General features: G+C 44.3%; 1 long non-coding RNA gene across 1 annotated transcript; it reads left to right on the plus strand.

Annotated features, from left to right (window-relative positions):
• Positions 1-3,371: 3,371 nt before the first annotated feature.
• Positions 3,372-10,791, plus strand: LOC105946924. The gene is made up of 3 exons (XR_001170357.3): positions 3,372-3,504; positions 10,074-10,184; positions 10,488-10,791. It is a non-coding gene; the product is annotated as an uncharacterized LOC105946924 (long non-coding RNA).
• Positions 10,792-11,340: the final 549 nt, after the last annotated feature.

Genomic DNA, 11,340 nt, shown 5'->3' on the forward strand with positions numbered 1-11,340 from the left:
CCTGGGATACCGTCAATACTCCAGCCAGATGACCCTCTTTTGGGATTCCCTCCGGTACTTCACGCCAGAAGCCCCTCTCTAGGGCACTTCCCGGTACTCCCGCCAAGCGGACACCCCCTTGAGACCTCACCCCGGAATATCACCCGGCTATCCCCCGGATTAGGCAAATCACCTATTACTACCACTTGGTTCCCTGACTCCAGCAATCAGTGCTGGGAGATCTTAATCTCATTAAATCTCCTGTAGGGGCCAAGCTGCCCAGCTAAATAGCCTATCTACCACTCCTAGAGCGGCCTATAACCTTTAGCTCACTAACTACTCCTGGCCTGTAGCTGGCCTCTTGCCAGAGGGTCCCAGGCAGGAAGACCTGGCTGCACAAGGCTGCACAGCCTTATATACTGTGTGCACCACCCTGTGGCCATAACCCTGAACTGCAGGGATACTCCCTTTCTTAACACAAAAACAACTAGGACCACCCTTAGGTGTCCAATTCCCTAAGGCCACCCTCTAGTGCCTGTCAAAGGAGAACCCATCCTAGGGGCCCAATCTTGGAGATCCCTACATTCTCCCCCTTGACGAAAAATGTCACCTCCTGGCTGACATACCATATACCAACATTATACCTTTAACATCCACTTCAACAGCCCCTCCCAGGGTCTGCACAGGTACATTGGGTGACCTAGGAGAAAAAGTTAAGCACAATAAACATTTCCCACAGTCTTTGTGTAAGTCCCCAAAAAGAGTCGCTGTCCCTTTAAGAAACTTCACACATACTCAAAAAACTGAAAAGATCAAAGTCTCCACCTCTCCTTGAGGGAGTCCATGTCCCAAGGCAATCAGTGCCCTGGGATACCTCCAACCAACAGGTTGGGCACTTGAATCAGTCCTCAGCTTGACTGACGGACCCTCCTGGGTCAACTTTGGGCCTGGCATCCTCCATGGCCAACACAAAAGAATTCCCCTCTGGGAATTTAAACAGGAGCAGTCCTTGCCTCCCAACCAGCCGGTTGGCTGTGGTGCAGGTAACCCTCACCCACCCCCACAGTCCCTTCTTGGGAAAGCACAAGTCCCTCCTGAGGGGTACACCAAAACGGTAGGTGCTACTTCCCTTTTAAACTCAGTCCCCTCCAGGGATTAAGCATGCCCCTTGGGCCCTCACACCATGTAGGTGAATCTCACCTTGGCATCCTCATATGATGCATAGTACTTGGGGTGAGGCTTTTCCACTCTGTCTCCATTTGGCAGGGTGACTTCTGTGCTGCAGTACCTGGGCTCAGGATTCTTTCTGTCGCAGCTGTGCATAGTGTGGCGCAAGATAGTGCACCCCCACAACCACTCTTTCTCCAGGGCCTTGACAAACCACCAGGCTGCCATCCTTTTTGCTTGGGCAGGCTCCAAAATCTGCATACACTCTTTTACACAATACTTCTCTGTGGCTGATGAACGCTGCTCTAAGATGGCCACTGTGATGTCACACTCTCACTCGTGGCTCACAACGCTCTGCGCTGTTCCCAAGATGGCCGCGGTGATGTCACCGGCCGTAGTCACGCCCACTCACTTTGGCGCACTTTTCCAAGGATTCTGTAGGCTGCTCGCTCAAGGGGGCGGCACCCACCAATCACTAAGCACAGCCTCCCCCTCACAAACGTGGGCTTACACGTGTGGTCCTGGCTCTGTTTGGCGCCCTTCCCTGCAATCCAATTGGCCCAGAGCCTCTCCTGCTCTATTTGGCGCCAAATATCCCTCGTGGACACGGATCAGGGGGCCCAAAATTTAACCCAGACGGAGGGCAGGCTTCTGTGATCACTCTAGGCCTCACCTCAGTTATTGGCCCTTCCTTCTTTACTGTTTCAGCATCTCAGCAGTGCCTCCAAATGTAGCCCACTTTAGAGAATGTGCTGCTACCTGCTGAGATCTTGTGGCGCTTACAGGGATCCTGAGCCCCGCTTACTATGGGGAACAGATGTTGCTGTACTATTTGGCGTGCCTCCACCCAGGATAGGGATAGCTTGAACTATAACTCCCCTCCTGAGAACTTGATATTGTACTTCTGCTTTGGGGACTCCCAGCACTCCTGGCACCTTGCCCCCTCCCTGGGGTAGTTGCTTACCCGGCAGTGTGGATCCTCCAGATAGTAAGACAATGCACTCAGATAGTATGATGAACTAAGTGATTTCTTTATTTGCAGAATGACTGACAGATAGACTTTGCAGGAGTTACAGAACACGTCAGGGAACACTCTTTTCCTTAGGGGACCCTCTCTCCTGGGATACCGTCAATACTCCAGCCAGATGACCCTCTTTTGGGATTCCCTCCGGTACTTCACGCCAGAAGCCCCTCTCTAGGGCACTTCCCGGTACTCCCGCCAAGCGGACACCCCCTTGAGACCTCACCCCGGAATATCACCCGGCTATCCCCCGGATTAGGCAAATCACCTATTACTACCACTTGGTTCCCTGACTCCAGCAATCAGTGCTGGGAGATCTTAATCTCATTAAATCTCCTGTAGGGGCCAAGCTGCCCAGCTAAATAGCCTATCTACCACTCCTAGAGCGGCCTATAACCTTTAGCTCACTAACTACTCCTGGCCTGTAGCTGGCCTCTTACCAGAGGGTCCCAGGCAGGAAGACCTGGCTGCACAAGGCTGCACAGCCTTATATACTGTGTGCACCACCCTGTGGCCATAACCCTGAACTGCAGGGATACTCCCTTTCTTAACACAAAAACAACTAGGACCACCCTTAGGTGTCCAATTCCCTAAGGCCACCCTCTAGTGCCTGTCAAAGGAGAACCCATCCTAGGGGCCCAATCTTGGAGATCCCTACATATATGTACAAAAAGCCTCAAAACTTGTTCAAAGAGAAGTTGGGAAAAACAGGTTTTGTTTTTTTTCTTTTCTGCAAGCTAGACATTTCAGTAAAGAATCTTAAAAATGTTCTGTAACACAGAAATGCCCCCTCGGAAAGGGCTGAGCTTATACAATGTGACAGTGGAATCAGTAGAGCAAGAAACATGTTACTGACAGTGGTACAGGGGGCAGAATAACCATTTCTGGATTTTTTAAACAAATGATGAATTTGATTGAATCAGGAGTCTGGTAATTCTGTAAATATCAAGCAATTTTAACATATATGAAATTATCAGAAAATAAAGTTGATTATTGTTTTTAGCCCTCTATGGGATTCAACATCACCAGAAGTCGTTTTCCTGGCTTCTCTGGGATTACAAATACTTCAGGTTTTGGCCTAAATGAATAATCATATTGCTCAATAATTATGATATAGCTTATCTGGCCAATTAAATTGAAAGTGATTGTAATCACTTACCTAATATCCCGGACCGGTGCCCCTGTCAGCAGAAAAAGCTGGCTTTTTTGTTAAAGTTTGGCTTTTTACTCTACTGCACATGCGCAAACGGCACAAAGACAGAAGAAGGAAGAGGATCACTGCCAGGTACCCCAAGCCGGTGCAAGTTTCTGGAAATAGCACGGACCAGGGATATCAGGTAAGTAATTAGAATCACTGGGGAGCGCCTAACATTTTGGAATCCCCAGTGATTATACCTTTCCTTCTCCTTTAAACCCGACCCTCCCCAACATAAGTGTCATAAAAACCAGAAATGACATTACAGAAGCTGAAAGTGACATCATCATCGTCATAGTAAAGTGGATTTTACTTTTTATTTCGCCCAAATAGCTGCTTAAAGTTTATTCATCTGCACCTGAAGAGTGCCCGTTGACTGCTTATATGGTTGGTAAATGAAGGATATGACCGAGTTCTGCAATGCTGGGTTCTTGAGGGGTGGGCTTGGGAAGGCATGCAGGTTTCCATTTGGACTCCCACATCTTGGTCATAGATGGATGTTAGGGTGCTTAATTGGGCTGTGGGTGCTACCAGGGCTGTATTTATATATATAGACAGCCATGGGCTCTTGCCTAGGGTAGCAGTATTACGAGGTAACTCTAAGGGCAGTGGCACACAGGGAGATTAGTCGCCCACGATAAATCTTCACTATTGCGGGCGACTACTCCCACCGGCAAGAATGTAAATCGCTGGTGGAAAGTTGCCTCGCAAGGAAACTTCAGGCGACATCAGGAAACTGAAGTGACACGTGTGCCATCCCACCCGAGATTTAAATTCTTGCCAGTGGGATGCCATGTCGGGGAGATTAGTCGCCCACGATAGTGAAGATTTATCACGGGTAACTGCTTACATGGTTGAGAAACAAAGTTTTTCCTAAGTTTAACCCCTTCCCACCTTTTCGCAAAAGCTACTTAACTGCTTAAGTTTAGGGGTCCAATGACATTGCTGTGGGGCCCAATAACTAGTCAGAAGTAGTTCAGAAAAATAGTAAAAATAATTAATGTGTTAATAACAGTACTTTAATTGGTGGTCACTTTATACGCAAGTTATGTAAATATCCTTAAAAGTAATGTACGTTTTTGCTACATAAATTGCGTAAGCACAGGGGCTCAATGATGTTGCTGTGGGGCCTAATAACTAGTCATTTCATGTAGGAGACACTAATAAAATTCAGTAAATAGCCCCCAAAATAAACAGCTGATGTTTCACTATAATAAGACGTTCATATAAATAGTTAAAATGAATAATAAATGTGCTAATAAGTCAGTCAGTTCATTGGGGGCAGTGGAATTTACCTTAATATGTTAATTCATTGGTGGTTAGTGGAGTTTGCCTCATCTGCCGCTTCTCTGCATTGTCTGTTGCTTGAAAGCAAGCTACCTACAGTAAGTTTCTAGGCAAGTTACATCAGTTTCTTCAATTTGCATAACTTGTGGCACGCCTGGGCCCCCTTCCGAAGCAGATTTTCACGGGGCCTGGCACAACAGTACCCCTTTTTCTCCCTGATGATGGTGACCCTGAGGACTCTACCTCAGAAGACTCAAGTACCTAGATAAGAGACTATCAGCAGGATCCTCGTACTTGTACTCCTTGGTGGACCTTATGTTGCCGAACTGTCCCACCTTTCTTTGGGCCATAGGGTTGCCATCTTTTTTGCAAAAACCCTCCTATATTATTTGTTATTTTGGCATCAAACATCATTTGTACCAGCCAAGTAAAATACTGGCCAGGTGGCAACCCTTATACAGTATATGGCCTGTATACTGATAATCCTTATTCACAGGGTCTCCTGCTTATGCATTTTACAGGAACACTGAATTAGGGACATAAACTCTAAAGGGGTCATTTACACAACACAGAACAAGGTACAGAGTGTAGTGCAGACAGGTTCAAGGCAGCTATAGTTTGACACCTGGCTGGCAGCCCTGTCCTTACCCCCTGCCCTACAGGGCTCCATTACGGACTGCCATGCGTACTGTATTTATTGCAGGTCTCTGTCCTGTTTTGGAGAGTGGAGTTGGATATTTTTATGTTTGGACTTTTTCGCATTTAGTAAATCAATCCCTTATATTTTGTTTTAAAAAGTATGACTCAGCCTTACAGTTATGAGATTATGCTATTATAATTACAAACAATACTGAGTGGGAGATATAAATAGTTTAAAAAAAAAAAAGTTGTAGTGTGTTGCTCTGAACTGGTTTGTACGGATGTATAGCCAGCCTGTCTGGAGATTATAACCTGCTTTTGATCACATTCTATATTAGTAGGTTGGGGGGGGTGTATACTGCTGGTACTGTCCTCAAATCGTATACATTCCCCACTCCAACCACCCTAGAGACAAACAAAGGTGCCTAAGGGCACCTGTAAAAACATAATATATAAAGTCCTTCCCTTTTGCCACTAGTGTTACTTCAGCTGCTCCTAATGTAAAGATGTCCATGTCTCTATGTGCAAAGTAGAGCAAAAGGGCACTTCGGGCGAAAGGGAACTCTGAACTTCAAAACTTTGCTCATTTATATTCTGCATCAACTTACCAAATATCTGTGGTATGGGATGTTCTTTTGTCCCATAAAAACAATCAGCGCACCAGAGGCTCCCCCTTTAGATTAGAGCAGGGGTCAGGAACCTTTTTGGCTGAGAGAGCCATAAACACCACATATTTTAAAATGTAATTCCGTGAGAGCCATACAATATGTTTGGCCACGGATGCTGCGGGGCAAGGTAGGATGGGTCCCGAGGATGCGGATGCGATGCAGAAGAGGGTGTAGCCTGCGCTTGGCAGATAGAAGACGTGTTCAAAGGCTTAGAACACGTCTTCTATCCGCCGAGCACAGGGGCAGGGTAGGGTGGGTGCCAAGGATGCCGGATGCGATGCTGAGGAGGGCGTGGTCTGCGCTTGGCGGATATAAGACGTGTTAAGGCTTAGAACACGTCTTCTATCCGGCGAGCGCAGGCCACGCCCCCGTTATTTTTTTATTAAAGATTTGGCAGTGAGCCAGATGCAGCCATCAAAAGAGCCACATCTGGCTCCCGAACCATAGGTTCCCTACCCCTGGATTAGAGCAACGGAGCTTCCATTTGAAGCAGCGTAGGGGGTTTTTCACTGTGAGGGCAGTGAGGTTGGGGAATGCTCTTCCTAGTGATGGTGTAATGGCAGATTCTGTTAATGCCTTTAGGAGAGGCCTGGATGAGTTCTGGAACAAGCATAGTACCCAAGGCTATTGTGATACTAAAATCTACAGTTAGTATTGATGTTGGTATATATAGTCTATGTATGTGAGTGATAGGTATAATTTTGTGTGTGCTGGGTTTTATATGGAAAAGCTAAACTTGATGGACTCTGGACTTTTTTCAACCGTATGTAACTATATATGAATTATTCTGAAAGTATAGAATCATATTAAAACTCAATACAAAATACTGGACCATTAGTCAATAAGATGGTGCCAGATCATGAATAAATCTGAAAAAGCGTGCTATCATCATTTATTTACCTTTTGAACTCCATGTTCATAAAAAAAATCATAGTAAGTCTTTTATATAACAAATACAATTCTTTGAAAAGCAGTACTTTACCCTATCAGGAGTACCTAGGAGTTAGTTCAGGCTCCATTTCTGTCAGTTAGGGGGATCCTCATAGAGAGACAACTAGCCTTTCATTTTCACCTTTTCCCATTACTTGTGACATGGCAAACAGTGTGTTTTTTGCATCTTACACCGTTCTCTGCAATTACATAGTTACATAGTTACATAGTTACATAGTTACATAGGGTTGAAAAAAGACCAGTGTCCATCAAGTTCAACCCATCCAAGTAAACCCAGCACACTTAACCCACACCTACCAATCTATACACTCACATACATACACTATATATACAACCACTAGTACTAACTGTAGATATTAGTATCACAATAGCCTTGGATATTCTGATTGATCAAGAACTCATCCAGGCCCCTCTTAAAGGCATTAACAGAATCTGCCATTACCACATCACTAGGAAGGGCATTCCATAACCTCACTGCCCTCGCCGTGAAAAACCACCTACGCTGCTTCAAATGGAAGCTCCTTTCCTCTAATCTAAAGGGGTGACCTCTGGTGCGCTGATTGTTTTTATGGGAAAAAAGAACATCCCCCAACTGCCTATAATCCCCTCTAATGTACTTGTACAGAGTAATCATGTCCCCTCGCAAGCGCCTCTTTTCCAGAGAGAACAACCCCAACCTCGACAGTCTCACCTCATAGTTTAAATCTTCCATCCCCTTAACCAGTTTAGTTGCACGTCTCTGCACTTTCTCCAGCTCATTAATATCTTTCTTAAGGACTGGAGCCCAAAACTGAACTGCATACTCAAGGTGAGGCCTTACCAGGGACCTATAAAGGGGCAAAATTATGTTCTCATCCCTTGAGTCAATGCCCTTTTTTATACAAGACAGCACTTTATTTGCTTTAGTAGCCACAGAATGACACTGCCTGGCATTAGACAACTTGTTATCAACAAAAACCCCTAGATCCTTCTCCATTAAGGAAACCCCCAACACACTCCCATTCAGAAGATAGTTTGCGTTTATATTATTTCTACCAAAGTGCATAACTTTGCACTTATCAACATTGAACCTCATTTTCCAGTTTGCTGCCCAGTTATCTAATTTTGTCAAATCGCTCTGCAAAGCGGCAGCATCCTGCATGGAACTTATAGTTTTGCACAATTTAGTGTCATCAGCAAAAATAGAAACAGTACTGTCTATGCCCACCTCCAGGTCATTAATAAACAAGTTAAAAAGCAAAGGCCCAAGGACTGACCCCTGCGGTACTCCACTAACCACACTGGTCCAATTAGAAAATGTTCCATTTACAACCACTCTTTGTACTCTATCCTTCAGCCAGTTCTCTATCCAATTACAAATATTATGTTCTAGGCCAATATTCCTTAATTTGATCATTAACCTTCTGTGAGGTACTGTATCAAACGCTTTAGCAAAGTCCAAGTAGATGACATCAACTGCCATTCCAGCATCAAGGTTCCTGCTCACCTCCTCATAAAAGGCGACTAAATTAGTCTGGCAAGATCTGTTACGCATAAAACCATGCTGGCACAAACTAATAGTATTGTGAACTGCAATGTATTCAAGTACCCTATCCCTTATTACCCCTTCCAAAAGTTTTCCTACTACTGATGTCAGACTAACAGGCCTATAGTTTTCAGGCTGAGAACGGGATCCCTTTTTAAATAACGGCACCACATTAGCAATCCGCCAGTCTCTTGGCACCATGCCAGACCTCAATGAATCCTGAAAAATTAAGTGAAGAGGTTTGGCAATCACAGCGCTCAGCTCATTTAATACCCTGGGATGAATCCCATCCGGCCCTGGACCTTTGTTTACCTTTACATGTTCAAGTCTCTTTTGAATTTCCTCCCGAGTGACCCATGCGTCAGTAGCTAAATTACTAGAACTGGGCATATTACAAGGGAAGCCTTCATTATCTGGCTCCTCAGATGTATAGACAGATGAAAAATAAGAGTTCAAAATTTCAGCTTTTTCCCCGTTCTCATCAACCAACTTACCCCCCCGTGATAATAAAGTTCCCACCCCTTCTTGCTTCATTTTTTTACTATTCACATAATTAAAAAATAATTTAGGATTCTTTTTACTCCTAGCTGCAATATCCCTTTCCATTTCTATTTTAGCTTGCTTGATAGCTTTTTTGCATGCTTTATTTGCTTCCTTGTACCTGATGAAAGTTTCAGCTGTCCCAGCTAACTTGAATGCCCTAAAAGCACGTTTTTTCTTACCAACCTCACCAATAACACTTTTATTCAGCCATAAAGGTTTTGCTTTGCGATGCCTCTCCTTGCTTACAAGGGGGATATACTGTTGTGTATACCTACAAAGCAATGTTTTAAAGATGTTCCATTTTCCTTCTGTGTCTAACCCCATGAAAAGCCTTTCCCAGTTGACACATTGCAGAGATGCCCTTATACTGGCAAAGTCTGCACGTCTAAAATTGAGCGTATTAGTTACTCCCTTATAGAGCTGTCTCTGCAGCATTATCTCAAAGGAGACCATGTTGTGATCACTGTTCCCCAAATGCTCACCCACACAAATGTTAGAGATGAGTTCATTATTATTAGATATTACCAGGTCCAAAATAGCGTCATTCCTAGTGGGTTCTTGAACTGCCTGAAATAAAAAGTTGTCATTTAGCATATTTACAAACCTACTAGCTTTTTCTGACTTAGCCACCCCATTACTCCAGTCAATGTCCGGATAATTAAAGTCCCCCATAACAACAACTTGACCTAGTTTTGAAGCCTCCTCCATTTGCAACAATAGTTGGGCCTCATCCCCTAGTACCAATAGGTCTTTGTGCTCTAGAATGGACACAGTGTGACTGTGTTCTGCAATGCTGTCTTCTTGAGGGGTTGGCTGGGGAAGGCATGCAGGCTTTCATTTGGACTCCCACATCTTATGGGTCATAAATGGACGCTAGGGTGCTCCATTGGGCTGTGGGTGCAACCAGGACTGTATTTATTTATAGACCGCCATGGGCTCTTGCCTAGGCCAGCAGTTTTAGGATGTGACTCTAAAAAAGAAATGCTAAAAAATGATCCCAGCCGACTCTTAATTCTTAAGAACTTGCATCCCAGCCTTTGATAAATGAGCCCTTATTTGCTACAATGTTTTTATGATGCATTTTGATTTCTCTTTCAGCAGGATGACAGGGAAGATGAAGTGGACAATTTCCTGCTTTTGAAACACAGGCAATGAATTTTACCACTGTCTGAAGTTATGGGAACAGGTCAGGGGCGACATTCCTTCTTGGTGAGTAGAAGCTGAGTAGAAGTGTTTAAAAAAAATGTGGTTTTAATTCTGTTAAAAAAACAAATTTTTATTGCTCAGATGACCAGAAGGTAAGTCATTGTTTTTCCCCTTAGTTAGAAGAGTTAAAAACAGCCTCACTGAGCATCATTACTATTAGAGAACCAGGAATGTGGGTAAGGGGGGTTGCTGTTGTTTATTTGTGTAAAGTAAAATAAAGCTGTGGCACAAACTGCATGGAAATGTGTATATATTATGGTGCATAAGCATTTATCTGCAAATAAGTTATATGCCTCTCATATACAGGAAAATTGTGCTTGCAAGAATAAGCCTTTGGTCGACTATTGGTCGCCGGAAAGATCATTCGCCTCGTGGATCCACCATACACGCACTGAATATTGTACAAAATGAGGTTTCATCACCTAACTTACCTACTTCATTAAAATGCATAGACTTGTTACCCATAGTCTTCCGATATCTGTTCAAAGCAGTGGAGCAGGGAGCTCAGCAGAGGGGTGGGGCATGGCCCAGGCAATCATGGCCAAGAGATGTTGGGAACACTTTAGATCTGGATTGGCATTTCTAGACTGACTATGCACCTCTCTCCATCCTGCTCAGGCATCACATGGGCTGATGGTCTTCAGTTTCATACAGGCTAAATAGAATGCTGATATCTGCCAATGTATGGAACCTAAGGAGAATTTCCATAACTTCATACCTTACTTCATAAATCAAATTTCTCAATTAACAATGAAATCTATTTGTTAATTGATTTGTGCCCCCTTTCGTTCTACAGAGCAGTTTAGGGCAGTCTGTACTCCTCTAAATAAGGCTTAACTACAGTTCCATGTTGGGGGGGGGGGAGGGTGGCACAGGTAGAAAATCCATATAAAAAGCATACTATAATGCCTCTGCTTAGGCAAGCAATACAGCACCTTCTGTTCATGTGTATATAAGCAAAGAGCACAACTTTTTTTAAGTTATAGCCTCTTGCTTTGGTTTCTAAATGGTTCAGCTACACCTACTAGGGGTGCACAAAGGAAGCTGGGGGCGGTCTCACCTGGCCAGAAAAGGTTGAGATTTGGGCTGAAAGTCTGTGTGCTATCCTAAATACTACTAAATGTCACCTAGCAGCCTGAAAACACCTCAAACTTACACA

Source organism: Xenopus tropicalis, chromosome 3, assembly GCF_000004195.4.
Source record: "Xenopus tropicalis strain Nigerian chromosome 3, UCB_Xtro_10.0, whole genome shotgun sequence".
Taxonomy (NCBI): Eukaryota; Metazoa; Chordata; class Amphibia; order Anura; family Pipidae; genus Xenopus; species Xenopus tropicalis.